Source organism: Hevea brasiliensis, chromosome 16, assembly GCF_030052815.1.
Source record: "Hevea brasiliensis isolate MT/VB/25A 57/8 chromosome 16, ASM3005281v1, whole genome shotgun sequence".
Taxonomy (NCBI): Eukaryota; Viridiplantae; Streptophyta; class Magnoliopsida; order Malpighiales; family Euphorbiaceae; genus Hevea; species Hevea brasiliensis.
In genome coordinates this window covers 37059486-37086581 of record NC_079508.1, presented here as the reverse complement: position 1 = coordinate 37086581, position 27096 = coordinate 37059486, and the positions used below count along the sequence as shown (strand labels likewise).

The window sequence follows — 27096 nt, the reverse complement described above, 5'->3', positions numbered from 1 at the left end:
ATAAAATTAAAACAAACATATAATAGAAACAAAATAATACTAATAAAAATTAGTATTGTAAAAAGTCAATAATAGTATTGGGCTTTGAGACAGAAAAATAGTGTGGTACTGTTATTGGAACAATGGCTCTTTTGGTTTTAATGTTATAGTATAAATTAAAAAAAAATTATTTAAAAATATTTTAATAAAAATAATAACAATTAGTATAAATTTAATAAAAAATTAAAAATGAAAATTAAAAGAAAGAAAAAAATTAAGAAAAAAAGCAAAAAAGCTAGGCTTACTATTTAATAATAATAATAATTAGCATAAATATAATAATTAAATAGTTAAATAAGTTAAACAAAATATTAAATTAGTATAAAAAATAAGAAAAGAATAATTTAAATGGTTATATAAATTATAGTTGAGTGATTGAAGATTTAAAATAAATTGAAATTAAAAATATTTTAAAAAATAAAAAAGCAATTGATTTTTTGTAATAAAAGAATAAATGATTTTTTAAAAAAAAATTATAAAAAACTAAAGAAAAACTTGCAAGAAAAAAATAAGAAGAAGTCAGAAAAAATGTCAAGGTATCTATTATTGAAAAAATAAGCCTAAGTATGTTTGTAGAGAAAATATAATAATAAAAGAAAGAAGTAAAGAAATAAAAAAGAAAAAAAAAAGCAAGGAAGGAAAAGGGCAAAAACAGAAACCAAATACTAAGCCCAAATAGCCAATGAACTCTGAAGTAAATAAGCAGAAAGAGTAAAAGTGACATTTCATTATTCTTAAGAAGAGTAAAAAGTTGTCATCTTTTAGTATATAGTAGTAATTTGGTAGTTATGACCTTGCTTTCACAATCTCAATTTCAATAGATTTGAAGGCTCTCCATATTTAGTATCTTGGCCTTCATTTACCTAAGCGTTCTTTGCAATTTGAGTTTAGGAAAGGATCCAAAGGCTCTCAATGCAAGTGATTAATTAGTTAACCTCAAAAATCACCTTTTAGTTATTGAACTTGACATTGTTCAATATTTCGGATTCAAAGACATCAATAACAACCATGTTGGAATTGACCGCAATAGCTTGAAGTCTAATGCGTACGCTCCGATGTAAGAGTGACTTGGTTTGGTTCGAAACTAGAATCGAATTGGAATTAGATTGGTCAAACCGGACTGAAAGCGGTCAAAATCACCTTTTAGCTGTTGAATTCGACATTTTTCAAGATTTCGAGTTCAAAGACATCAACGACAACCATGTTGTTTTTGACCGCAATAGCTTGACGTCTAATGCATATACTCCTCTGTAAGAGTGGCTCAGTTCAGAACTAGAACCGAACTAGAGTCAGAACTAGACTGATCAAATCTAGACCGAAAGTGGTAAATTCAAAAACATCATTAAATCGAATCGAAATCGTGCCCCATGGTTTGATTCAAGTTCAAGAAATTATGGAATCGTGAATTGTCATTCTGAACTAAATCGAATTTGCAATTCAATTTGAAGAAACCAGGCTTGCCAATAGCCAGGCCTAATGTCCAACCAAGAAGCTAGGCACAAGGCCTAACATGCTAAGCAAGCCCTAGCTCTCTTGCAACAAATGACATTCGTTGGGTCATTTAAAGTTTTTTAAAAAAGAAATTATTGTCATTTTCTTACCGTTACTATAATACATTTTAAAAAAATTGTAGTAAAATTACTTTTTGTCCCTAATAACGGCCAAAAAAACAACTTTTAGGCATAATTTTGGACTTAAAAAATTTACAATAACTCTATAATACCTCGATCCATCCTTATTTCATTCATACAAATATCAAATTCTCTAAAATTCTCTACATAGTTATTCTCAAAATTCTCTTTAATTCCTCGTTAAATTACTATAACTTTATAAAATACTCCAACCCACCACTTTTTTTAACTAAAATTAATTTTATTTTTTTTCATTTATATGACTTTTTCTTTAATTAAGTCTTACACATTTCTTATTAATTTTTTTTCAAAACACAAATAATTTTATTTTCTTCTTTTCTTATTTTATTTTATTTGAAAGATTTTTTTTTATATTAATTTTTCCTTTTTTTTTTTTATTCAAACCCCTCCAAAGTGTCCTAAATTGCCCTCTAAATCACCCCAAAATATCAAACCATTTTAATCTAGACTTAAAGCGAAACCGACAGTTCTCGAACCATCTCCCAATAATTTCTTTGAACTTGAATCGACGGTTCTTGAGCTATAGTTATCCTATTCCTACATCTAACTCCCATTAGTCATATAATCATAAATGACAAGAAAAACATATCTTCGCCGACACAAACCAGCAATTGAACCAGATTTTCAGTGACGAAAGTTTTCCAATACTTATGATTTCTAATACGTGTTCGCGCAGACCTTGTTTAGATTCATTTGAAATTTGCTTGACTAATGAAACCATTGGTTGCTGCTTGAGTTCTTGATAACAGTATCGATAAGGACCAGTATCCAACTCCCAATCTTCTATTGTATCAATGTTCTTAATTTTTCTAATCACATGGAAGATAGCAAAGGATATTGTGATAATTGCAAGAAAATTTGATGAAATTGCGAACCTCATTGTTAACTCATATGCCTCCTTTTTTGATCATCCAGAAGCGAAGGCAGAGAAGAAAGATTCAAAGCTCGAGCTTGCCCATTCATCTTAAAGCTCCAGTCCAATATATCAGTGAGATAAGAAATGACATGATTGGCAATTTGGGTTTCTTGAAAGTGGGCAAAATAGTCATATTGAGAAGATTTTATGCAGAACCATAATCAGTCCAAACCCAGATTGCATATTTACTCTTGAGATTTTAGATCTTGTCTTGAACAATCGTCTATTTAACATAGCAAAATTTAGATGTTACTTTCTAATTTGTTTTTAACAAAATTTTGATTCATAAATTCAAAATTTATTTAATAAATTGATTTTTTTTTTATTAAAATTAGACTAAGTTTGTTAATTAATGTAAAATAATAATAATAATGTCTCCCTGATGATATATATATTAATTTGTTTTTCCTTCCATTTTTATTCCTCTGCATAAGATAGAAATCCATCTGGTGGAGACTCCATTGCTGAGATTTTGAGGTCTGTTCAAACCCATTTCAATCTAACAAGATTCAGCTTTCAGGACGCTCCCTCCTCTCTTAAAGTTATGTGGCTACGTGGCCGTATAGAGCAACACATTCATAGAGTGGAGCTTCTCTGCTTCTGAGGCTAATAAAATCCCTTGAATCACAGAGCCCAGCAGTGGAACCAACACAAACCGGTCCTCTGGATAAATATGCTGCAATGGCACTATTCCAAGAGACTTTATTGCCACAAAGAAGCTTCTGCCACCGTCACACTGTAAGTTAGCACCTTTCTGCTCTTCTCAATTTTAGTTTTGGAAGTGTTATTGTTATTTATTTATTTATTTATTTTGGGTTTAATGTCATACAATTGGTATGCCATTCTAGAAGTTTGATTCCAAAATCCAAATTTTCTATCCATAGACCACCCATTTTTTTTTTTTGGAGTTAATTCCAAACTCCACAGACAAATTATTTTCTTTGAAATAAACGGAGCCTTAATTGTAATTTATTCTATATTTAAATTAAATCATTCTATATGTTATTTATTTCAATTTGCAAGTATGGACAAAGACCCTGCATTGAAATGAACGATCTTTTTGACACATCTCTTAGGTATTGTCTATTTGTCTGTCTTTAATTCTTGCCTTTTTGTGTATGGTTGATTTTTCTGCACTCAATGATCCTCTCATTGTGCTAATCAAGCAGACACACGCTTGTTTGATAAATCCATTATAAGTTTTGATTTTCTTGCTTTGATTAAACCCTTTCCAATCCTTCTCTCCTAGCCTTGATAAAACAGAGTTTGTTTTCAACTTGCCAAAAAACGCAAAATCAGTGAAGAGAAGGGGACATACTATTGTCTCTTGCCTATTTCTTATGGTAATAAAAGCTCTTGATGCAAAATTTTGGTTGCCTCTCTTCTGATTCAGACCCAAAGAAGACAATTTTGGAGGTTGCAAAGCCTAATTTCGTTCTTCAAAGCTCCATTGACGTGCCTTCTAAACTCAATCAGTAAAAGTTTGTAACCCATTTATCTTGTTTAAGCTTATTTGATCTCCCTCTATTAGATATATTTATTTATTTTGGAGAAAGGAGATCACATTTCTTAAAAATCGTATACTGTATTATCTGTTGCTCAAATGTCCTCTTCCTTCGCACCTTTTTGGTCAATTTCATATATTAGTTCCTTTTGATTTTCTTAATTTTGGTTGTTCTACAAATCGTAGTTTGCAGTGTTATTGATTTTCCATGTGTATGCAAAATTTCCCTCCCTTTAATACCGTTGACCTAGTTGCGATAAAACCAGAGAATTCTAATCTGTGAATTTTGCAATCAGTTTTCTATCATCTTGAAATTCTTTCTCTGCTACCGTGATTGGAGTCATTGATGGAGGTGAAAGGTTGAGACATCACTCTGGTTGCCATGACTATGCTAGTGAATTTCATGTTTGTTTTTAAAATTCTTCATTTCTTCTTGTATGAAAATGTGAAAATATATGTACATTACATGAACATATGTGGTTTAACTTCCATTTTACAACCATTGAAATGACCTGTTAAATAGATTTTTATTGATTGTACCAATTTCGAAAATCGCATAGTGTTTGTGAAATATAGCAGCTTAATCACCATCATACCTTTGTTTGTGTGGGTAGCCTACCAGATTTTTGTTCATGATCTATTAGGATTGAAAACTTATATAGTTTGGGTCTGTCTTTATCTCTCTTTCACTGACATCACTAATACACACATTATAATGATGGTTATACTTAAAGATGATAATATTTTTTCTATTATGGTAATGCAGCATAATTTTTCTTTAATAAAGTGTTGGAAATTTAAATTTACAGCATTTTGCAATTTTTCATGTAATATTGGTTTGGATTGATGGACTTTTCTACATTATTTTATGACCGGCAGGATCTTTCATGAAGAAGAGGATTGGTGTATTAGGTTATGGCTGCTTAGTAATTATGGTTATCACCTTGCGTTTTTTTAAACTGATTGTTTTAGTTTGAGAGGGAGTCCTTGTTAAAGCATCTTCAGGCTAGATTTGGCTCTTTGAAGCCCTTTTTTTATCCTTTCATTCTTGTCATCAATAATCTAGGTATTAGGCAGTCAGAGACCTTATCAAGGGGCCAGTCACATTTGTGTTTTGGACTTATTTATTAGTGCATGAATAATGTGGCTCTTTTGTGAAATTGCAGTGCATGTATGATTATAGAGTTAATGGTAGATTCAAGTCAATGAAAGGAGTTTTTTTTACTTTATTTTTTAAAATCAGTTCTTTGCGCTTATATATTAATTTGAGGGACTTGAAACATTTGTTAAATTTCTCTTTTTTAATTTTGTTTTTCTTAATTTTTGTCTTTTTGTATTTAACTTTCTGCAATAGAATTTAGTTATCCTTTTTGCTATATAAATGTTTGTTTCATTCATGATTAATTTATGTGTGGATAGTAAATAACTCAAATGAGGATCATTTTGGGTTTTTCCCATGGGTCAAGTTTAAAGTTATGAATACCCTAACTTGGACCCAAACTGGACTTGGAGAATTATCCATCCTTGGGAGCTGTGGACTTATGTACTGTGGACTTGTAATTTGTTGATGAAGGATGTAGACTTTAACTTGTAGGCTTAGATGATCATTTTTAAAATTTGTTGTTGCATGTTGAGATTGAGTTCCTTTTTGTTAAGGAATTGTAATATATATCGTTGTTCTTGTTTTTAACAGGGGAACAGTCCTGTTTTAGGGTAGGTGTTGCCAAAATTTTGACAGAATTTTAAAGGCTTCTAGATAACATGTTAAGAGCTACAAGAGCCTAATCCTCCATTTTGAAATGGAGGTATGCAGACAGCCTTTGGGTGTAGTCCAAATTAGGAAAATTTTATTTTCATTGTTTTCAATTTTTTTTTTCTGCTTCTCTAAATGTTTGGATTTGAAATAAGATTTGTGAATTTAGCATATTCTCTCTCTCTCTCTCTCTCTCTCTCTCTCTCTCTCTCTTTTTATATACGTATTTAAAATAGAGGTAAGGTATTGCAATATAAATTTAATAGTTTTTCTGTGTTAGTTATGTAACTTAGCAGAGGAAGATCAAGTGTGACATTCAATGTCTTATTTTTATCCCTTGGTTTACTGTTCTCACTGCACTTGTTTGATAAAGCCATTTTCTGTTATATTTGCAAGTTTGATTTACTCGCTTTTCTGCAGATGCTAATTATGTTTTTCTCTTGTTTTACTGTTCTCGATGTGCATAAATGTTTCAGATCAAGGTGTATTCTAGATATAGAGAAAGGGTGACAGAATGGAGTATGTTATTACAATTGGTGAAATTGCAAAAACCTTGTTGTCTTCTACTGCTCGACTGATTGGCCACCTAATTTCCTATAATACAAACATAAAAAATCTGGAAAAGGAGCTTCAGAAACTGGTTGATAAGAAGGCAACTGAGGTGGATCCACGTGTGGATGAGGCCGAAAGGAACTTGGAAATTATTGCTGAGTCTGTAATTCGGTGGCAAAAGGAGGTGGATGACATCAATCAAAAGGGCAAAGAATTTCTTGAAAATGATATCGAAGTGATCAACAAGTGTTTGAATGGGCTGTGTCCAGATCCAAAGTCGCTTTATTCCTTGAGTAGGAAAGCTAAGGAGATGACAAAAAAGGTTCTTGGTCTGCTCCAAGAAGCTGCAAAATTCGATGAAATAACCCATCCTGGTCCTCCACCAAAGATAGGATCAACCTTCATAACTGAAGGTATTAGGGATTTTGAATCAAGGGAATCAATAAAGAATGAAGTCTGGGAGGCCTTGAAGGATGACAAGCTTAGCATGATCAGTATATGTGGAATTGGTGGTGTGGGTAAAACCACAATGGTAAAACAGCTTGTGCAAGAAGTTGAAAGACAGAAATTGTTTGATGAGGTTGCGATGGCAGTAGTGTCCCAAACTCCTAATATCAAAAAGATACAAGGTGACATTGCATCTTGCCTGAGTTTGAAATTGGATGATGAGAGTGAGTTAACAAGAGCAGGCAAGCTTTGTCAGAGGCTTATAAACTGTGGTAAGAGGATCCTCTTAATATTGGATGATGTTTGGAGCGAGTTGGATTTTGAAAAAATAGGACTTCCTTCAAGGGGAGAGAGGAAGGGACACACAATTATGTTGACTTCACGTAACAAAGATGTATGTAATAAAATGGGAAGTGAAAAGAATTTCCCTGTGGATGTTTTAACAAATGAAGAAGCTTGGGATCTTTTTGGAGAGATGGCAGGCATTTCCATTGACCATCATTTGCATCATACAGCAACTGAGATTGCAAATGAATGTGGAGGCTTACCTATTGCCATTGTAAATGTGCAAAGGCATTAAAAAACAAAAGGAGAAACATTTGGGATGATGTGCTTGGACAGCTAAAGAATTCTAACCTGCAAGACATATCAGGAGATGTGTTTTCCAAAATTGAATTAAGTTACAAGTTCTTGGAACATGAAGAGGCCAAGTTGTGTTTTTTGCTTTGTAGCCTGTTCCCTAAAGATTTCAATATTCGGGTTGAAGATTTGGTTAGATATGGAATGGGCCTGCAGTTGTTTAAGAATGTTGATAATGTGCATCAAGCAAGAGATAGGGTCTATGCGCTTATTGACATACTTAAAGGATCATTTTTATTGCTTGAAGGTGATAACAAATGGTATGACTCTGTCAAAATGCATGATCTTGTCCGTGATGTAGCCATATCAATTGGCTATAGTGATAAGCACTGGTACATGATACAAAGTGATGCTAGAATGAAGGAGTGGCGAGAGAAAGCTGGGTACAAAAATTGCACTGCAATTTCACTTGTGTGTGAAAAAATCAATGGGCACCCTAATGATTTGGAGTGTCCGAAGCTTGAACTCTTACAGCTTTCATATGATTGTCAATCACAAAGCCTTCCAAACAATGTTTTTGAAGGGATGAAAGAACTCAAAGTTCTAGCTTTGGCTTTGGGTATCCCATCATTGCCACAATCACTTGATGTCCTCAAGAATCTTCGAACCTTACGTCTTGCGAAGTTTAAGTCAGGACAGATACATACCATTGGGGCTCTAGTGAAACTAGAAATACTCGAAATTGATACTGGTTATTTATGGGAGTTGCCTGAAGAAATGGGACTACTAAAAAATCTAAGGTTGCTGGACTTGAGGAGGGTCATTAACCTTCGATACATTCCGCCAGGTGTCTTATTAGGGCTGTCCAAACTAGAAGAGTTGTATGTGACAGACAAGTTCATGATGAAGTGGGAATCCAAGGATGGAGACAAAATCAATGCAAGCCTCAGTGAGCTAGAGACTCATCATATAACTGCATTGGAAATTACTGTGCCAAAAGCCTCCATTTTGCCTAAAGATTCAGTCTTTAGAAACTTAATAAGATTTAAAATTTTTATAGGTCACAAGTATGCATATGGATCATTAGTTGACAGAGACTCAGTGAATGTGTTGCATCTTGAAGGAGAAGCTAATGATATTAAAGAAAATGGGATCTTTGCTTTGTTGATGTGGAAAACTGAAGTCTTGAATTTGGTAGAAGTGCAAAATTTGAAGAAAGTTCTCTACGAGCTAGAAGATTATGGTTTTCCAGATTTGAAGAGATCATCAGTTGATGAATGTGTTGAACAAGAATTCTTAGTTGATGCATTAGAGAGGGTTCCACGATCACAAGAAATACGGCTTTCATACTTCAGGAACTTGAGAGAAGTAAAAATTCGTTCATGTGGTAAGTTGAAGTACTTCATTCCACTATCCATGGCTAGAGGATTGAGACAACTTCATAGCATATTTATAGCGGGGTGCGAAGAGATGGAGGGAATTTTCAACAAAAACGAAGTGGATGATGAGATTGAGTTTCCTGAACTTAAGAATTTGAGGCTGGATCACCTTCCAAAATTCCATGGTTTCATCATCAACAAATCATTGACCTGCAAGGTAAGCTTTTATCTTTTCAAAAATCTTGGTTGCAAGAAGCTAGATTAACAAAGTCAATTGATGCAGTATAGAGTTTTATTTAGGAATTTTAATTATTACATAATTAGGAAATCTAAAGATTTTTTATTGTCTAGGAATTTTATTATTATTAGGTCTATTATTTTCTATTTTATCTTGTTTAGTATTCTTAATTAGTTTTTGTTAGGGTTTCTATTCCTAAATTTATTAGGGTTGTAAGCTCTGTAAATAGAGCTCATTTTCTATTATTAAGGAGATTGACTATGATTATTATTGGGATTAATAAAATTATTGAGAGTTTGTTAATAAAATTATTGAGAATTAGTTCTCTTTTCCAAGGATTGGTCCTTGTTTGTTCTTTGTTCTACATCATCAATATTAATTGATCATTAAATTATGCAAAAACATATATTAAATGTATGACTTTCAATAGTGTGCTGAAATTTATTTATACATCTTTAGTTCACTAATTTAATTACCCTCACATTATACGATTAAATAAACAAGTTTACTTTAAATGGGGGTGGGACTAATTAATTTCATGAGAAAGAGATATTTTAATTTAAGGTCATTTTTATTAATATAACTTGTTAAAATTTAAATATGGATTGCAACTATAAAAGGATGGAATGGAAATAGAATCATTCTAAATAGGGTGTGTTAATGAGCTATTATAGCTTTTTTGATTAAGTGAATTAAATTTTTATAAAATCATATCTTGTTTAATTTAAAAGAATTGAATTCTAATATTCCACACATGAGAAGTTGCCAAATAAAATGATGCATGACTAACATCCATTATATGAACAACATATTTTGCTAAACAGGATATGGAACAGCCAAGTGCATCTCAAATGAACAATGGGACAGAAACTGAGCTTCCCCAATATCAAGCAAGGATTGGACTAGTGGAAATGTTTTCTACATTGTTTTCATCACTTTGTCCACGACTGCCAAATTTGCAGGAGCTAAACTTGGATAATTGCAGTTTTCTAAAAGTGGTTTTTCCTCCCGCTGTAGCCCAACAACTGGTGCAACTTAAAAAGCTGATTATCCATGGATGTTCTGAGATGGAATTTATTGTTGCAGAAGAACAAGAAGAAGAAAAAAACAAGAGAATAAGCAAAATAGTGTTTCCTAAACTAATTTTGCTTGATCTTCGGAAGCTACCAAAGCTAGTGGCTGTTTGTCCTGATAGTCATATTTCTTTTGACTGGCTCTCATTAGAACAATTGAATTTACTTAGTTGTCCCGAAATGAAGACACTTTGTGCTGCAATTCCAGGCTCAACATCACTGAATAAAAGTTTTGATCAAATTGACCTTATTGGTGGCAAGAAAATCATGTGTCCAAGAAGCTCAATTACTCAAGGGTTGGTAAGAAGAGGTAGGGAGCGAAAAAATGTCTCCAGCAAAAAGGTATGTGCTTATTTTTAATCTTTGAGGTTTAAAAATTAACACACACACATATATTCTATTTGGAATAATTTTTTATTAATAATTCAATTGTGGATAATAATTTTAAAGTTCCATATGAAATTCTGACACAAAATAACTAATTTTTAATGTTTTAAACTTAGAAATTGCCCCAAACTATCATAATATTTTTAGCTTATGGTCATATCATATATTGCTCATTGACCATTATTTTACATGTATTTTTCACATGATTTTCAGTGATTTTAAATTATAATTTTTTTAAAAGTTCAATTATAAATTATAAAGTCATGTTGAAACACTGAATTTTTCAACTTATATTGTTTTATGAATAAATTTTAAATGATATTTATTGTAAATGCAAAACATACTTAATAAGAAGTTTTTATCCTATATTTTTAATTAAGTGAATTTTATTTTATTAATAATTATCTTTGAATAAGTCTAATGATAAAATGTACAAAATTCCACAAATCAATAAAAGCAAATCAATCCTTAAAAAAAAGGGAACAATTAATATTAATCCTATAGGATTTGGTTTTGTCAAAATCCTCCCTGTAGGAAAAAGAAAATGATAAAGACAAAAATGGAAAAGCAAGCAACTTTCACAGTTTAAAGAACTGTGGAAATGAACAGTAAGCATAAGCTTCAATTTTAATGTTATTGTATAGATGATTTAGAAGCATATACAGAAAAAATTAATTAATATTTAGATGCATATGTGTGTGTGTGTGTGTGCATGATATTTACATTCTATTTGGAATCATTTTATTAGAATTTAAATAAATTTGAGTCGTGAATTCAATTAAAATAATTTTATAATAATTTTTCTGTTTATAATAAATTATAAAGTAGTAAAATCCATTTCAATACCATTGTTTAGAACAATTAAAAATAGTTGAACACATTTATGTTTTTAATTTGTCCTTATTTATGAATTTGTATATCTTGAGTTTAATTTTAATAGCGGTCAACCTTAAAATTTATAAATTTTGTACTAATTTATATCACTTTTAACACAATTTTTATTTCTTTAAAACTAATTTCTTTTTAATTTGAAAATTGAAATAATAACACTACCAGATAAATTATATTTAGATGAATACTCTCATATTTTTCATATACTCTCCAAGCACCTTTTATCAATACTGTAAGTTCTCATTGATTTCTTATTGTTGTATTGAGATTGCTGAATGCTAACCCTTGCATTATTAGTAGCAATTAATGAATTATTCCTCGATGAGTTAGATCCATTATTATTAATAAAGGTGTTTATTGACAGGATATCAAACAGCCGAGTACATTCCAAATGAACAATGGACAATTTCAATCAAGGATTGAACCAGCGGAAATAATTTCCATATTACTTCCATCAAATTGGCTAGTATTACCAAATTTGCAAAACCTTCATTTGGGTGCATGTAATTCGCTAAAAGTGATTTTTCCTCCCTCTGTGGCCCAACAATTGGTGCAGCTTCAATATTTAAATATCCGTGGATGTTCTGGGATGGAATACATTGTTGCAGAAACACAAGAACAAGAAAAAAACAAGGGAACAAACAAAGTAGTGTTTCCTAACCTGTCTTTACTTGAACTTGTTACACTACCAAAACTGGTGGCTTTTTGTCTTGACAGTCATGTTTCTTTTGATTTTCCCCTGTTAAAACGATTGAACTTGTATGGTTGTCCCAATATGAAGACATTTTGTTGTGCAATTTCAAGCTCATGGGCATTTATTAGAAGTGTTGATCATACTAATAATGGATTTGATGGCAAGCATGCACATAACTCAATAGTTCGAGGCAAGCATGCACATAACTCAATAGTTCGAGGTTTGCTAAAAGGAGGAAGAGAGCAAAAATATGTTTCCAGCAAAGAGGTATATATGTGCTTCATTTTTGAATGTCTAATAATGTAGAATTTAGAAATATACATGGGAAAAGTACTTTGTGTTACTATTAGGATCTATTCAAATAAACGAGTATCTGAAGTAAATGGATACTTGAATTTAATATTATTTTTAATTTATTTTATAAATTTTCAGTTACAATATAATTCATATTCATTTTAAATACATACTTATGTAAATGGATTTATCTATTAACATAATATGTTGATTTGGAAGGTCTCACTAGTCAAGAACGAGGAGGATCCATCTGTTAGCCACATTGATGAGAAGACAGAGACATGTTATGCATTTCCATCCAAATTGATTGAAGGGTTTCAAAATTTGGAAAACCTTAAAATGGAGAAATCTGATACATTGGAAGTGATATTTTCATTTGATGGGTTGATTCTTCAGGAGTACCATGCTACTATTGGAATCCTCAATTCTTTAAAGGAGTTGCATTTAAGTAGTTTATCTAAGTTAATGCATATATGGTTCAAGATTCCGCCAGAAATATCAGCTTTCCAAAACCTGCAACTGTTGAGGGTAAATTCTTGTGACAATTTAACGTATCTTTTCTCTCCTCACTCTGCCAAACTTCTAGTAAAGCTCCAACAAATAGAGGTTACTAGTTGCAAGAGGATGATGGAAATTATTGCGAAAGAGGACGAAGAAGAACAAGAAGCAAGCATGAACAAGATCGTGTTCCCTCAGCTAAAATCTCTGATATTTGCGAATTTACCCAACCTCAAGAGTTTTTACAGTGGGACTTATGCTCTTGAATTACCAAAGCTAGAGAAACTAAAAATAAGTGATGAGAACTATCCATTAATGGGATACCTTAATGCAACTGAAAAAGAAGTGGTATGTTTTCTTTTCTAATAACTTTATTCTCCAATTATAATTCTACTCTCACTAAGGTTGTGAACTCTCCTTTTCTTTTTGACTGACTCTTTTCTTAGACTAACACAAATTAGAATTGATTGGTGGAAAATTACTCTGGCTTTAGTTTCCTATATTTAGGATTTTAGAATATGGTTCTAGTAGGTAACATCTTAAGGTAATTGAGTCTCCACAACACTTATCATTAGGCCAAAGACCTCTTCAATAATTAGTAATTTTGCATAATCAAGTTAATTAATACTTAACATTTCGCATTCCCAAATTATAATGGATGTTTGTGTTTAATTGTTTACTTTGTGGTCATGATATTATGAGCATTGCAGATGTTGACAAGATTACTCATCCATTGCAAGAAAATTTTGAGAAGGATAGAGAATGGCCAACAATCAGAAGGCGATTTAAGCAATGTACGTGTTCTGGAAGTTGAAAACTGTGAAAATTTGGTGAATCTCATTCCGTTCAATTTGATAGAGTGCCTTCAAAAGTTGGAAAAGCTTATTGTGCGTAGGTGTGGTTCATTGATGGAGATGTTTGAGAGCCAAGGAACGAATACTGATGTAGGATATTTTGTAACATTCTCTCATCTTGAAGAAGTCCAACTGTCAGATCTACCAAAACTGATGAACATATTCACCAAAATTCCAGAAAATGTCATTGGCTTTCGGAAGCTGAGAAAGCTACAAGTTCATATATGTGCCAGTTTGAGAAACATATTCTCAGTTTTTGTGGCTAAGGGTTTTGTACAACTCCACGAACTAGATATAGAGAGTTGCTATATGTTGGAGGAAATAATAGTTGCAAAAGAGGATGAACAAGAAGAAGAAGAAGCAAGCAAGGAAAAAATTGTGTTCCCTCAATTAAGGTCTTTGCAACTTCGAAGTTTACCCAATCTCAAGTGTTTCTACAGTGGGATTTATGCTCTTGAATTTCCATTATTAGAAAAATTGAATTTTTGTGCTTGTAATGGGATGAAGACTTTCTCTTATGGATCCTTAAGCATGCCAAAGCTAAAGCAACTTAAAATAAATTATGCTTACCATCAATTAATGGGATCTCCAGACCTTAATGCAACAATGAGTCAATTGTTCAGCATGAAGAAAAGAGGTATGATTCTTTTTTGCTAATAGCTTTTATTCTCTTGCCCCACCAAGCTTTCTCCTTTATATGCTAAGTCCTAATTTCTTTTAACTTTATACATGCTGCTTTTGTTGTACATTGTCCTTTAGAAACTTTAATTTATTGTGCAGGAACTTGATGTTACTATGGATGATAGTGAGGATGAACTTGACCTTATTTTCGGAAGTTGGAATTTTAAAAGGTAACATTTAATTTCGTAACATACAAGTGTTTTTATTTTTTCTTTTTCTGTTTTCGAAAAATCTATTAGAGTCATAAACTAAATTACATTAAACTAATAAATGTGGAAATCACCTTATTTCAGTATTGTAAACTTTGAAATATTTTGACAAAATGGATATGTTATTTGAATTTTATATTGTAAGTTATTTATCAAATTAATAAATTAAATAATATTTCATGAATTTAGTGAACCAAACAATAAATCACATTCAAATATGATGATCTATGCTAAAATCAAATCTAAATCTTTATCAAATCCTGACATTCAAATTCAGACGGTAACATATATATGATATTATGGTTGATTACAGGTGATCAACTATATCTTAAGGAGGATGAATCAGATGTTATTGAGAAAGCAGGAGCTGAAGAACTACTTCAAGTCCTTCAGGATTCCCAGCTTCGGGCGGAAGAGAAAAGTGGTTTTTGCATATGTAATGTTGGGTTATCATCTTTAGATATATATTTTAACTAGACACCCTTTCTTTTAGGTAAACTTATTTTAGAGACTAACTTTATCATATTTATATAGATTATTTGCTCAATGATTTAATTTATCTTTCAAATCATATGGATGCTTTCTGCGCTCAAGGCTCTTTTCTTTTCAAAAACCAAAAAAAAAAAAAAAAAAGGAAAATAGGAACATTGATTCTTGATTCTAAATTCTGAGCAATGTATGGACATTTGCTTGTATGAATGCCGAATCTAAAATTGTTTACATTTTTTTTAAAATAATCCGCTTGCCATGATGCTATTCATTACAAATTACTATATGTTTCTCCATTAAACTACTAGCATATAAATAAGTTGAGCTATTCACAAACTATTCAAGGTTTGATTCAATAAAAACTTGGTTCAAGTTCAACTCATTTGTAAATGAGCTGAGTTTAAATTTAATTTTTAGGCACATTTAATAGATAAATTGAACTTGAGCTCACCAATACTCAGCGCCTTAAGATTCGTGAGTATGCTTATTTATAAGCTCATGAGCACACTTGTTAAATAAGCTCGTAAAGTAGCTTAATAAATTGAACCATTTATTAATTAAATATTATATTAAAAATAAATTATTTATTTAATTATTGTATTATTATAAATAAATTAATATTATTTATATTTATTCTATAAAATAATATAGTATTAATTATCATTTAAAATTATGATATAATTAAATATTATAAAATTAGATATTCCCTCAATTAAGGTTTTTGTGACTTTGAAGTGTACCCAATCTGAAGAGTTTCTACAATGGGATTTATACTCTTGAATTTTCAACATTGGAAAAAGTGAATTTTTTAGCAGCCTAATCACATTAAAAAGTTTTTACTTTTTTACGATTTAATTTCATTGTTTAAATTTTTACAAAATACTAAATTTTCAAACATTATAAAAATTTTATTTAATTTTGAAATTGAATTTGGGAGAAGTGTGCTCTTGTTGATGTAGGGATGGTAGCAAGTTAGGTATTTACAAGTACCCGATTTGACTGAATCTTAATAAAAATGGGTTTGCGTAGTATATAAATGGGTTTGGGATAGATTCGGATTTAAAGAATAATACTCATGATGGATTCGGTTTTGCATGCTAGATATCCATTACGGGAATCCGTTTATGTAAATAATTAATTAAATAAAAAATAAATTTTTATAATAATATTTATAAATTTTTATATATTATACTTCACTAAATAGAATGTAAATATTTTATATAATTATCAAAATTTTAAAATATAAATTATTAATATGTAGATTATTAATTAAAATATACAAAATTAAACTGATTTGAGTATTTTTCGGATAATAATAATCAGGTTTGAGATAGGTAAGGCTAGTTGAGGATAAATTTTAACCGTGTTTGAGATGGATTTGAGTAATGGGAATATTAATCGAGTTAAGGTCAGGGTATAGTGATTTTCATAGATACTTTATGTGTTCATTTAATATGCCATGTGACATTTTTTATTACTAAATAGTTGAGTTTATATGTCACATCACTTAAAATTAAAAAAAGGCAAAAGGCGAAAGGCCTATTTAACTATTAAAGTTATGTCATAAGTTTTTAAAGTATTTTGAAATCTAATTAAGCCCTTCAACTTTTAAAAAAGATCATTGGGGATAAATAATCCCTTTAACATTTAAAAATAGATAAAAAAGATTAAATTATAATTTACCTTTAATATAAATGTAGACAAGGCTGTGTACAAAGATCTTTTTAATATAGAGGTCCTCATTAGTAATCCTGCATATTTAATTGCAATATTCCGATGGATATCTATTAAATCTTGGAGCAAATTGATAAATTATTTTTTACCGAATGGTTTAAGAAGCTTATCTATAGAAACTAAAACAAAGATGATGAATCCATATAAAAGCTTATTGAATCATTCGGCAAGAACAACTTATCAATCTACTCTAGGATACAGTAAATACTTAATGGGATGTCCTAAAATTTAATGCCTTGAAAAATTGTAAAATTTAATAATAATTAAAATTGATTATTTTAATGTTATTTTATTTTTTAAACATATTTTATGAAATTATTTTAAAGTTTCAATTTTAACTTAAATGATTAGTTCTAAAATTTAATATTATATAAAGTATTAAAGTATTAGTATTATTAAATGGGATTTTAAATTAGTGTTATTGATTTATTTATGGACAGTTTCAGGGATTTATTTAAATATAACATTTTAAAATCTCAGTTGTGGTTATATTGTTATATTTATTTAGTATTGATTTGTGTTTTTAATTTAAAAGATTAAAACTAATTTGTAATTTAATTTAAGTTTATTCTAATGTGTATTATTATTTTAAGTGTAGTGTTTGCTTAATTAAGTTCAGGTAAAGTTAATTATTATTATTATTATTATTATTAAAATAAATTTGGACCTAATTGAAAGGAGATGATTGGACTTGATTGAAAACTTACAAACATTTGGGGATTAATATGTAACTAAAAGTAAAAAAAAAAAAAAAAAAAAAAATCAAAACCTAGCTATCCCCTAAACGCCCCTGCCCCCAACCTTTTCTTCCTCCCTTCTTTTTCTCTTTCCTTCTTCTTTTCTTCTTCCTCTCCCTTTCCTTCCCACCGACCAACCTCCCCTCGACGTCCTCGATCTCTGACGATTCTTCCCCGCCCGTTTCCAGTTGTCGGTAGCCTCTCTTTTTGCCATCTATCACCCCAAATGCCCAATATAGCCAAATTTGGTTTTCTCATCATTTCTATCTCCTTCGGCCACCATTTTTAGCGAGCTTGGGCTCAAAGCATTCATTTCCTCATGGGCATCTCGTAGATACCAAGCTTGCACGGTATCATTTCTTAGTTTGTGAGAATCAAGCTTCAAAAGTTTTAGTCGATTTTGACTTTCAGATGAAATTTCTCCCAAACTAGAATTCTACTAAAAAAAATTGTATGTACTAGTGCATTGTACACTCCTAGAGTTTTGAAATGATACCAATTCAAGAATTTTTTGATATAAAAAAATTTTTGGGAGCCACAAGCTTCGTAATGAGATTTTAGGTCTTTAGAGCTGTCTTTTTGGTTAAATAAAAAAAAAATATTCTAACTACTTATATCATAGGCTTATCTTCGTTTTGGAGAAATTTCACCGACACCCGAGACTACAATTTTAGTCTGGATGTGTGAGCTCCAGAACTTGCTTTGGAAGGGGGTCAGTATTACAGTTGATTCTACCATTTTTAGTTGCCCCGAACACATTCCAGATGTTAGAATTAGCAAAGGTAAACCCGAGCCCAAGTTGTGCAGTCTTCGCTTAGCTTTAGTCTAGATGATTAATTCATAAATTATTCCTGGCATGTAGAAAATAATTGATATGAATTGTAAGGACTTTAAGATGATGAAAAGAACCCTATGAATATTTCTACAATGTTTGGAGAACTTCTGATAATTATTTGGATTGTACAGGAATTAGTGACCTGAGCTAGATGTTAGAGATCTAGACTTAGATTAGGTTTCTTATAGGCCCCAAATGGATATTATAATTGTTGTTATGGGCCTGAGGCCTTGTGTGTTGCCGTTGTTGCATTTTTTTGTAGGGGGTTAAGTTTAGTTATATAGGAGACTCTACCAAAATTTCAGCAATACCTTAGATTTATTCATGATTCTGTAGTTTAAATTAATCAATAATTTTCGTCAATCAATTAATAGAGGTCAGCGTGTCTGTATAGGTGATCAGAGTCAGCTGTCTTCTTCTTTCAAGCCGAACCAACTATAGTTGGGTTGACTAATTTGTGAGTTAGATATTGTTTATTTTTATAATTTAAATATCATTTATATTTTCTTGGTATATATATATATATATATATATATATATATATATATATATATATATTAGAAGCATCTCCTATTTGTTGCATTATAAATTTTTTGTGTTGTGCTACCTTGGGGATAAATCAGAGCTTATATATATGTATTGTGAATGTGGAAATCCCAGGGTAGGTACAACATGAGAAATTCACTGATTCTTGTGGATATGGATATGGATGGGTAAGGTAGGTACGTGCTTTATATTGTCGCTGACTCTTACCACCTACAGGGTATATATGTGCATTATATTACCATTAACTCCCATACTATGGTATAAGAAAAACTATTAAATTTCAGAGAGTCAAGGTATGGGGCCGGCTCCCAATATGCATTAGGTGTGTATGTGTAGCTCTAATTTATCCTCTCTTATGAGGATTGGATGAATTGTTTGTTTGGTGCATTCTCATTTATAGGATTGCATTAGAAATAGATAGCTATAGAAATTATAACTATAATCAATATCTAAACTCTTTAAGCTAAACACTCATTTTGATTTAATAGTTTTCTCTAGGTTGCAGCAATAACAAATTTTATTTTTAAGTGTAACATGCATTTTTCTCCATAGGTTGTGCTTCTTCTTAGTTTGTAATTTTTTGGTGCTTATTTCTTTCTTTCTTAGAACTCCACTGTGACACTGGTGTATAAATATATTGGTTAATTAATGGTACTAAATGGATTATGGGTGTTGGGTATCAAGTTTGAGCTGGGCTCCTCTAGTTGTGTTTGTATGATGGTTATTAGGCTGAGATGGCCTATATTTATTTATAGTATTTTGTTTTATCTTGTATGGTGGGCTTTGAGATTGGGTTTGGTTGTGGGTTTTTGAATAGTAAGGAATACTATGGGCTTTAGAGGCTTTATGCTAGCCCCAGTCCATAGAGTTAGGTCATGATAAAGTTGGTATCAGAGCTTAGGCTCTAAATTCATGGGAATTTTGTCTTAGGTTTGTCACATGCATATTATAGGTTCCTTATTTGTCTTCTTCTGTAACTTTTTGCTTATAGTTTCAGCATTATTCCTCGGGTAGCATGTTTTGGTGTTTGTCAAATGTCTTAGTTCTTGTGGGATACAAAGTGGTATAAAGTTGAACTTATGGGAGAGCATTCAATCGGTTTAGTTCTGAATTGAACCGATTAAGAAAAATCGAAAAACCAATTGACATTAAAATTCAAATCGAACCAAACCGTGATTCAAGAAATAACTGAATCGAATAAAACCAACAAATATCGATTCAATTTGGTTTAGAATCGAAAAATCGAATGACTTGCAAAATTCTCAAATTCTGAGAAAAAAAATTCTCAAACCAAATTATTTCAAGAAATAAACCATTATGAATCAAAATATACAGAATCGGCACACTACATGTATCAATAAAGAAGAAGAAAACTATAGATTTGCAAGTATTGACAACAAATGCCAACAATAAAAAATCAATCAAAATCCACTCAATAATCAACAATACCAAGCATCACAAACCCAGAAATATATACAGACTAGATTGCAAGTCTCAACAACAAATGTTAACAATAAAAAATCAACCAAAACCCACTCAATAATTAACCAAAACCAAGCATTTGCATACCTAGAAGCCATGAATCACATAAAATAGTAGCCAAATCAATTGAAGCATTCACAACAGGAAAGGGATAATGGCACACAGTGGGAGACAATGCTCATTGATGGGTCTTTAAGTGCGATGCAATAATCCTCTGATATGGGTGAAGAAGAAGAAGAAGAAGTTGAACTAGCAAACATGTTGAGGTTTGCCATAGTGATATGTACCATGTAAGTTAGTCCTCAGTCAGTGAATGCTTTGGGGCATGCCTAATCAATAGCGGCATGGGTTCAGGCAGTTGAGTTGTGGTTATATAGTTGCCTTGTCTGAGGGCGTGTGTAATACTCTCTATTTTTTGATGTCGGAATATCTGTCCTTGATGAAATATTCTGGTAAAATTAGGACTTCACTAACAAGGGAGTGGCGGTAAGATGTGAAAGTATGTTCATGTATGAGTGTTTGAGATGCTCAAAATGTATTTAAGAATGAAAAATGTTTTAAAGGTTTTATTTCCTAAGAGTTTCTAAGTAAGTGTTTCTGGCAAAAGGAGTTTCGACAGCCGAAGTATGGACTTTCAACAGTCGAAGCCCCTTTTCCTATTCAAATACTCTTTTGGACATGATAGACCTTGATAGTCGAAAGTTAGACTTTTGGCAGTCAAAAGTCCCTTGACAAAGAGGGTATTAAAAGAATCCAAAGCATATTTTGCTGCTAAAACACTTGAAGTTTTCTTCTTTCCCCTCTCTCTCTCAACTTTGGGCATGCAAGGAGCTCTTTAAAGAGATTTTCTTGAGTTTTTAAAGATCTGGAGGTGGATTCTTCCATTTAAAAGTGTGGAAGAGTAGATTCAAGCTTTGAGGTTTTGATTCTCTCACCTCCAAGCTCTAAGAAAAGAGGTAACTTTCTTTTTTTCTCGATCTAATAGGTAGATCTAAGAAAGTTGAGGAGGGATTAGGTTTCTCTAATTTCAATTTCATGAAAAGTTATTTTTAAATTGAGTCTTGGGAAGTTTATGTATGCTAGAGTTAGTTGGTTGATAGGCTTTAAGAGGTAAGTAACTCTAATCTTAATAAAATGGAAACTATTTAAAGGTTAATAATAATCATCCTCATACATCACGTCATATTCATTTAGGATGTATGCATCTAGAGCATGAAGATGTTGCATAATTGCATAATTAGTTATTGGTGCATTGATGGATGTTGGATGACCCACTGACTCCCCCCATATTTATGACTATGTTACGTTATGTATGTTATGGATCCATAAGTAAATCCCATGGAGAGATCTTTATGATGCCCTTCAGGGGAGATCTATAAGTTGCCCCATGGTGCATGACATAGGTCATGTTTTAAGTGAAAGTTTGGGGAGTTACTGGTGACAAGTCCATCCTACATGAAATATTTGTGATGTGAAAACCCATGTGAATGATGCATTACATATGTATGAATGAATGATATAATATATATTGGTTAGTTTACTCACTGAGCTTGTGTAAGCTTACCCCATTCCCTTAACCCCCAGATGCAGGGTTATAGGATTAGAAGAGTTCTTTGAAGAGAGAGCATCAGGGGTAGCTTTAGCCTTTCCCTTTATGTATGATGTATAGGTAAGTGGACACGTAAAATGTGAATGGATAGTACTATGCTGGTAATTAAAGGAATTTGAAGTTATGTAGTGTTTTTAAGTATGATGATGTATATGTTACGTTGACCCTTTATGGAAGTATGAATATCGAACCATTATGCTTTAGAGCTTATATATGTTAAGGTTCAAATTCTAAACCACATATATGTTATGAATGTCTAAGTATGTATAAAAAGACTAAAGTGTGATGGTTTAGAGCATGCTTAGATGGTGAGATACAAAAATGTGTGTATGTCTTATAGGTTTTAGGCTTGTTACGAATTTTGACATCCTTAAGCTAATCTGATCCCTGGTGCTGATAATGGCCCCTTGGCTTAGGTTATTACAGTGTGAGTACAACTATGACTATTGTTAGTGGACTACTTGGTCGGGGCAAGTTTATGCTATTAGTAGAGTGTTCTATTAGGACACAGTTTTCCATAGGGGTTATATAAAAAGTGTATGAGGTTAGAGATCATAATCCATTGGAATATACTGCAGTAACCTACCTAATGCTCTCGTTGCTGTAAGCTGTAGATTACAATACTGACATTAGGATTATTGTGTGGAGTTGCGTGCATCCCTTTCTACGATGATGTCTACAGATAGTTTCTGTTTTGGTACAGTTGTACCGTAACAAAGTTCTATTCTTGTAGAGGAGTTTGAAACTCCTAGTTAGGGTTTAAAACCTTTGAGATAGAGTATCAAAGGTTATAGTTAGGCGATAACCGAAGTGAATGACTTAATTATCCTAACTTAGGCATAGAGTTATAGTGTGAGTTGCTGCGAGATTAGAGGTTTTACTATGATTATAGTGTAAGGTTGGGATTTGCTTAGTGGGACCATTTGGTCTCTAGTACAGGGATCTAGGATAGTTTTGGCATTACGGTGGATGCTTTTCCTAGGATTTAATAAAGATAGTACTCCTTGTATGGTAGAGGAATGCAGAGTGCAACTCTGTTCTTTAAGGAGGATAAAAGTTTATGACTAATGTCCATAGCCTATGAAGTGAGGTTTAAGGAAGGTTGCAACATAATAAGAGATTCAAAAAGCTACTACTAGTGTAGTGACCTACAGAATGATGTCCCAGATGGGATTATAGTGTGATAGAGATTTGTTAGCTCAGGTACCTTAAGGAGAGTACAAGTTCCATAGTAGAAATTATAAGTGATCAGATCATGATGGATGTAGAGCCTTTGAATTTAGGGTTAGGGATTAAGTACCTTGTACCCTAATTGCTGACTGATTAAACAAAATGGAAGATGGAAGCCTTGTAGATCCCTTCATCAAGGTAGTTGAGGGTATGGATTCCAAGATAAGGGAAGACAGTGGTGAAAGGTTATGAAAGTAGTAAGCAGCGCAGTTAAGGTTTAGTGATTGGAGAGTGAAATGCTTATGTATTAGTGGAGTACTACTCAAAAGCATTCAGAGAACCAATTCTAAGTAGCATAAAGGTGTACATGACTTAGCAGAGACACTAAAAAGCATGGCTATCTAGTGTAGCTATTAAGTCAAGAAGAAGAATAGAGCTAAGGAATAAAGTAGTCAAAGTTCTATTATGAGTAAGATAAAAGGAGATGGACTAAAAAGCAAGTTGAAGGGCCCATAATAGGAGCAGGTTAAGGAGAACAATGATAAAGGTATAGACCTAAAAGGGCAAGATGCAAAGCATGTTAGATTTGGAGTATTACTAAGGGCTAGAATGTGAAGCTCAAAGATTGCAAGATTAGATCAGACTTTGTCTGTTCCATGTTGCAACACCCTCCCTATAGCAACTCCGTACATTCTACTGTTCCGGTGACCAGTGTCGGTCCGGACAGCTAGAACGTCTGGAAAAATATTTAAACTAAAGTGAGGAACTATAATTAACTAAAATATTAATAAGAAAAATTTAGAAAAAATTTTAGAAATAAAATACAACCAAGTTAAACGAGCCGGTGCCCTAACGATGGGTAACCTAGTGAAAAGTTGCGGTTCTCGCAACTAGGAGCCCTAGACCCAGGGAAAAAATCATAAAATAATTTTTGAGACTCCAGAGAAGGGTCATTGAGGTTCCTATGGCATTAGAATGCCAAGAAAATATTTAGAAAAATTTTTCAATCGGTACAGACAATTTTGACCCGTTAAGCCAAACGGAGGGCATTTTGGTCATTTCGCCTTCAGAGGCGATTTTTGGCCGACTTTTCCAGTTAAGTAAATAATTATTATGATCTAAAATATGAATAAATATTGCTAAAAAATTAAATTAAAAATGAATAGAAAAGAAAGAAAAAGAAAATGACTTAAATCCCTAATTATGACATCACTATGATGTCATTTAAATGCCCTCCACTAATCACCATTCAACAACACAACTAAAATTCTTTGAAAAGGGAAAAATGACAAATTAAGAAACCAATTTCTGGTTTCTTCTTCTTCATCTAGCCGTGACCCTCTCTTCCATCTCCCTCCATAAAAATTTTCTTTCATCACTTCCATTTCCCATGAATTCTCACTACTAAACCCTAGACATCTTTCATTAAAACTTGTCTATACCTCTTGGGAAAGTGTTTGGCAGCCTAGAAAAAGAAAGAAAGTGAAGTTCAAGCTTGGGAAAATTATGCTAAAAAAGGTTAGTGCTTATTTATGCATATATCTCTCTTATTCCATGTTAGGGACTTAAAATGAGTATGAAAGTGTAAATTAAATGAAATAAAACTTATGTGTATGTACACCATGGAATTCGGCAGCCCTAAGGAAGGGATAATATTGATTGTTTTGATGGGCTTAGAGTGGACTAGAGATGATGTTTAAAGTATATATATATATGGATAATGAATTAGTGTGTTTAACTAAGGTATGTTGTGTGAAATTGAAATGGGGAATTAGGGTTTTGGAGAGAAACTTGGACTTTGCTTATGTAATGGTGAATGAACATTCTAATGGTCAATTAGTGACCATTTGAGGTAAGTTGACCATAATTTGGAGTGAATTATAGCATGACAAACTGATTTGGTATGCTGCCTTGTGAGAGCAGCAGGTGTGGGTGTGAGTCCAGCCTGTTTGGACAGCCATAACTTTGGCTGTGTAGGTTCAATTAGTGTTTGGCTAATTGGACATGAAACTAGACACATAATGGCACAACTTTGGTGAAGAAACCATGCCCATAAGACCAAACCAAGTGTACCAAAAACTTGCCCCAATCCGGGTGTCCTGCAACCAGTTTCTGCAGAATGACCAAATGAACAGTGATTGTTCATTTGGCCATAACTCATTGTAGAATGGCCCAATTGACCTGAAATTTTTACAGCGATAAGCTAAGATATAGACCAACAACTTTCATGAAGAAACCTACCCCAAATTATGACCAGAACCTATCCAACAATTGAGTTGCAGGCACTGTTCACTGCACTGTAGATATGGTTAGCCCTGAAAATTTTCAATCCGGCCAATTGTGGTTTTTGGACCATAACTTGGGCTAAAAAACTCCAAATGGAGTGATTCAAAAAAAGAAATTCAACTAGACAAAATAAGGAACAACTTTCATTTTTATCATTTTCCCAAATTCCCACTGCAATAGCAACTAATGGAACAGTAAAGTTTGGGTATGAAAACTGAAAATTCTGCTCTATTAATTTTAAGCATAGGAATGGTATTGTTAACCAATACCAACAAATTTTAAATGCAAAATGTGGTATGTTGGGAGTGTTAAAACCAATGTACCTATTTTCTATGCAAAAGTCAACATTTTTGTTGACTAATGAAGGGAATAGTACCACCAAAACTTGAAATTCAAAGATTGTAAAATTCAAAAGTATCAAATGCCCTAGTATACCTAACAAGATTGGTTTGGATAGTTTGGCATGCCAATAGGGTTCAGTTAGCAGTACTGCACATGGCATTATGCCATTCTGTGATTTCATGGCTTTTTGCCATTCTGACATTGTGTTGATATTTGGCCTTGTGCCTATTGTCATTATAGCTTATTAGCTCGCTGCACACCGGAGATGCATATGTGACCGATGGTGTGACACGAGGTACTAGATACCCGCCGGTTACCCGCTTATACAAATGCCCAAAGATAGGTTACTTGGGCAACCAAAAAGAATGAAAGTGGATAAATTTAACGAAATAATGAATATAACAAGTACAAAACAAGTAAGACATCGATACATTCAATGCATATTTATTTCTGTTATTACCTTTTATTTTATTATTGGCACCACTAAGCATTATTTCTTAGCGCGTTGCTTTTGCCACGCGTAGGTTCTGGAGATACTGACCGAGAGCCCAGTAGACCACAGACTGGGTGAGACCTCCTGCAGCTCTGCATAGTGTCCGTGTCACCTCACCATCTTCAGTGCATTGGTAGGGCACTAGGTTTCATTTTGATATTTTGTAACTAACTTTTATTTTCTCTTGTGTAATTGAGATCTACGTAATGTATTTTGATGTTAACATAAATAGTGAAAATTGTGTTTATGAATGGAAAATTAAGTATTTTTTTATTATTATTGCTTGTATATGAATACTATGAGAAATGAATGTTTGAGTAATGGAAAGGTTGTTGAAAAATAATTGAGACCTTGTTGATGATTATTGGAGTTGAGAGTGATTGGATATGAATATTGGAAGTGTTTTTCACAGGTTCCGAAGAACTGTTTTCTCCATTTTTAGCCGGTACTCTGCCGGATTTTTTATAAAATTTTCAGAACCTCAAATAAATTATAATTTCAATAAATGACTTAAATGAATTATATTTCACAAGTTATATTCAAAACTATGATAAAAATTAATTAAGATAAAATAGAGTGTTCCGGTACATCGTGTGACATAGCTTACTCGGATATACTATAGACGGTTAAGGGGTGTCACACATGTTCCTAAAATGTAGTAGGTAGCAATGAGACAAGATCCGTTACCTGTTGATAGTATAAGGAAAGTTTGGTAAGGAATGCAATCAAAGAA

The 27096-nt window shown here is 32.2% G+C and overlaps 1 long non-coding RNA gene and 1 pseudogene across 1 annotated transcript; both read left to right on the top strand.

The window, feature by feature from the left end:
• Positions 1-2225: 2225 nt before the first annotated feature.
• Positions 2226-15211, top strand: LOC110655261 (uncharacterized; annotated as a pseudogene).
• LOC131174430 (uncharacterized) lies at positions 3361-26639 on the top strand. The gene is made up of 2 exons (XR_009144735.1): positions 3361-4088; positions 26395-26639. It is a non-coding gene; the product is annotated as an uncharacterized LOC131174430 (long non-coding RNA).
• The last annotated feature ends 457 nt before the right edge of the window (positions 26640-27096 follow it).